The sequence below is a fragment of the Mercurialis annua genome, linkage group LG6 (assembly GCF_937616625.2).
Source record: "Mercurialis annua linkage group LG6, ddMerAnnu1.2, whole genome shotgun sequence".
Lineage (NCBI taxonomy): Eukaryota > Viridiplantae > Streptophyta > Magnoliopsida > Malpighiales > Euphorbiaceae > Mercurialis > Mercurialis annua.
The window spans coordinates 11,323,785-11,328,558 of NC_065575.1; the positions used below are offsets into that span (position 1 = coordinate 11,323,785).

At 33.5% G+C, this 4,774-nt stretch overlaps 1 long non-coding RNA gene across 1 annotated transcript; it reads right to left on the reverse strand.

Moving 5' to 3' along the window:
- Positions 1 to 303: 303 nt before the first annotated feature.
- LOC126686246 (uncharacterized) lies at positions 304 to 4,257 on the reverse strand. The gene is made up of 3 exons (XR_007643854.2): positions 2,232 to 4,257; positions 938 to 1,011; positions 304 to 532 (listed from the first exon to the last, which is right to left on the reverse strand). It is a non-coding gene; the product is annotated as an uncharacterized LOC126686246 (long non-coding RNA).
- Between the last annotated feature and the right edge of the window lie 517 nt (positions 4,258 to 4,774).

Below are 4,774 nucleotides of genomic sequence, written 5' to 3' on the forward strand. Positions count from 1 at the left end.
GCTCTAGCAACATTGAGAACATGCTAGTGTTTTCTTTCCACAATACTGTTTTGTTGTGGTGTATACACACAACTTATGATGGATTATGTTGCAAGTGTACGATATCGCGCAAGTAATATTTCACGACCCAATTTCAGGAATCGTGACCGGCGCTAGGGTATGGGTATGGTTGTACCAAAACCCGTAGCAAGCCTCGCGGAAATCAAATACACATTTAAACCTGCAGAAAACTGCTCGGGGGCAACCGAGACTCCAACCTAAGTCTAGCAATTTATAATACAGTTCTAATATAAATAACTTAAATATCTGAAATATTCCACAGCATGCTTTAAATATAATAATATCGTAATCCAGAGTAATCATGCCAAATATAAATAATCGAATATATCGACAAACCAAAGTGAAATATCAAATGAAATAAATAACTAGTTCTACTGCGGTCTAAGAGTTCGAAAACAGAAACTAGTTTAATAGCATGAAAACCTCCGAGGAATCAAAAGAATCGGAGTGGACCAGCTTTCAAATCATAAACCTGGAAAATTTGGGAAAACAACGGGGTCAGATATACTGAGATGAGTTCGCAATACTATTTACATTTATTAAGTTTAAAACCCTTAAATCAAAACATTTTTTATACTAATATAATATGATTATGGAAAACAGTATTGAAATGATCCCAGCGTAAGTATGACATAGCATACCGATAAACCCAGAGTGGACGGGAACAAATCCTCGTCATATAAATATACCAGCGTAAGCAAGACTTTAGTCTGCCGTTTCCCAGAGTACTTACCGGTGCACACAATCTCGATACAAGCCTATCGAGTAGCTCGTTTCAATCCAGATCCATAATCGCTTAAAACAGTTCAAAAGCATTTATAATATTAAAAATAAATTGCGGTACTTAATAAAGCGGTAAATAGCACTACAAACTCACTGCTTGCTTATCCACGTAAATCTTGGCAAACAGCTAACCCTGCGTAGACTCCGAAGCACGAGCAGTCGACGGGTCTAAAACAATGTATATGTTAAAATTTGAACAATCCCTAACTCTAAGATTACTAGACACCATATAGGACTAGCATCTTAACACAACCAAAGATCAACATTCGAAACACAGTAATCCCAAAGCCAAAGTACATACATATCCAACCAATACAATAACTAGTTAAGTTTAGGTAAGTTCTCATTTTCAAAAAAAAAACAATCCAGAGTAATATAATTCAACAACACCTTTTCGAAATCCAACATATCCCAGAGTAGTGTGTTAGCCATATATCAACTATATGCTTAACACAACATGTCGGACGACACAAGTCTAACCCGACCCAAACAGAGTAAAATCCAAAGTTAAATCCTTTAAAATGAAACCAATGTATTTGAAAATAAGGAACTCACTATAAGCTTAACCAAAATTCAAACCAATACCACAAATAGCAACAATAACCAATAGACTGTCAACACTTGACAATTCCACCCGGAGTTCATATTTCTCAATTAAAACACATTAAGTGTAAATAAACATGACTCCAAAACACATTGAAATGATAAACTCAGATCTGAACTGTACACTTAGATAGCCTTTAAAACCATTGTAAAATAATTCTACCTTAAATGCCATAACAACAATTTGTTATCCAAATAACCCAAGGTAAACAAACATCCTTTATATACTCAAACGATTTCCAGTCATATGTAAATATTCTTAAAACAACGTTTTATTCCAATTAAAACCACCTTTAACATATAATCTAGCCTTAGTCAATTATATCCAATCACCCAAAGTAGGAATTTCCCATTAACAATCTTTTAACCTTCAAAATAACATTTTCAGCTTTTAGTTTAAAGTTCAAAACAGAATTCAATTCCTCAACTTAACCCAAGTGATACATTATTTCATTTAAACGATTCCTCCAATCACCCAATGTATTGTTAAACATCTAACAACCTATGATTCATTTACTTTGAAATTTCCAGATTTTTAATAAAGGCTTAAAACAGAATTATAAATCAAGAACGACAGCAACTCCATATAAACCTTCAATCAAACAAGTATTCCAATCATCCAATGTATAGCCAACATCAATAAGTCACAACCAATACACATAGATTATTTCCAGAATTTCAAATCAAAGCAAAACAGAAAATATAACGCCAAAACACTCAAGTATAGATTCATACAACAATTTAGCAATCTCTACACCATATAAGAAGGGATTAGAACCACATACCTCTTGATTAGACTAAGAACAATAAAACCCAGAAATCAATCAACCCAAATCAGCCTACAACCACACACATATAGGGATATAGGATTTAGAATTGCTAGAATTGAAGAACTAGAGATAAAACTACAAAGGAAAGATTACAAACACTTACCAAGGATTAAATATTGAGAGGAATGTTGATAGGAATGAGTTAGAATATGACTCCAGCCGTTTTAGGGTTTTAAAAGTCGAAGGAAAAGAGTTTAGGTCGAATAAGGGGTCTTTAAATAGAAAAACAGCGAACTGAACAGTGCAAGTTCGCGCCCGCTAAGTATAGTTCGCACCCGCTAACTTCAACAGCATTAGTTAGCGACCGCTAACTATAGTTCGCGCCCGCGAACTCAATAAAAACACGATCCGACCGACCAGATTTTAGTAAATCCTCTCAGGAACAACATATCCGAACGGCGGCCCGATCCGACGGTGCAATTGGGAGATATGGACATTTTATTAAAGCATGTCATATCAGGAAAACACATAAACACTTATTCGATAAGGCTCAGAACCTAATCAAAACAACACACCGAAGGTTATGAAAACCAAATCATGGTTTCAAGGAACCAAACCACCAAGGACCAACCCGAAAAACATCGAAAAAATCATCTGAACAAGCCGGAAAAACACGGGGTATTACATTCTCTCCAACTTATATAAAATTCGTCCTCGAATTTAAAACATAAAACAACCCACGTAAAACATAACATAATATTACATAAAAGCCGAACAGTAAAAAAAAAACGCACATCACCAACGTGAAAATGCATAAACAAGATACCCCAAGTAACCAATGAAGGTAAAATATAACAATTCAACAAAACGAGTTATGTCTCCCAAGTAGATTTCTCAAATGAGTGATCAACCCAACTGGACCATAGCAATACCTTTACTCATCAACTTATGCACTTGCATAAACACAACTTAACAAATTGTACCTCAAAAGATAACTCAAAACACCACTTACATAAATCAACAAACTCAAATCGACACAACGCACATGTGCGCAAAATTATAAATTTGGCAGTTCGGTGCTCCAAACTATTACTTGATTAAACAAAATATAAACCTCCAAGATTATTTAACTATAAACATTAAACATGCTCACAAGGGAGGTTACCAAAACTCGCTTGAGTTTTAACAGCTATCATAACAACCTTAACAATGTGCAAGGACAAGCTCGAAACTCAAATTGTAATCCTTACAATACTAAAATCTAACACTTCAAAATGGAAATCTTGAAATCCTCATTAATAACATCAAACAACTCTCGCCGCCTACTTAACATGCCTACACCTATTATCCCATATCAAAGCATATAATTAAACTCGTTATATCAAACAAATATACCAGCAAACTTTAAAACATCATGAGAATCAAGCTGTACACACGACAAGGACTAAACTCGACAAAACCATTAACCTTAACGAATCCATAAACACGTACTACATAATGACATTCCAAGGAGTATATCACTTTAACTAATGATAACAAAATCTTCAAACTACATACAAACCAACTCATTTAGAAAAATTCTTCCACTCATACCATAAGCAAGCATACATCCCGAAGTTACCTTAGGTAATTAAATGCCAACATACATACCAATTTTGTACAAACCAAATTTTATTCTGCACACAAAAGGTTTAACAACCAAATGAAACGATATCCCACTTTCAATAGCAAAAATTTACAATCAACAGTATTGATCCACCAACCTTTACTGTCGAAACCTACTCATCAGAATTCACAAATCAACTAACTCATAAATCCGAACCAAAATGAAATTCTCAAAATTGTTTCACCAAATATAAATATAAATTTGCTAACAAGAGATCACCTAAATCACATTCACCAGTAATCGGGTCATTGGTTATGCTCAAAACCAAACTTATAGGGAAATAATTCAAATTACAAAACATTACAACTTTCCTCTTCTCTTTAAAAGACATTAATATCTTATGACTCCTTTTATATTTAAAACCAAAATACTTTTACTGTTGGGAAAACTCCAGTTTTGAGAACACATTAAAATTTTAAAACATTCGTATTTGAATTTACAGTTACACGTTACTTTCAAATAAGTTTTCAAATCTATAAAACTGTTCAACTAACAAATTTTTTTATTCTCTTTAATTAAAACTTGATAAAATTTTATCCTTTGTCAAAATGGGAAAATAAATTTATATTGAAAATATCCTCGCTCGCACAATATTCTATTTAAGTATATCAAAATGTTTAAACAAAATGGAACATGTAAAAACAAAACTTCTTTTAAAATGACAATATATACACACACGTGGAGCATAACCAAATCCCCTAATCCAACAACTCTCAAATCACAACTCGGAAGTTAGCACGTAAGCCTTCTAATCTGACCTCAAAATCCTATCATACATATTACAACAATAACTAGAGTGCAACCTTATATCCAATACTACTTCCTACGAAATACAAAATTATGATACTACAAACCAATCAATCATGACGTAATCATCAATTCAGCACCATCA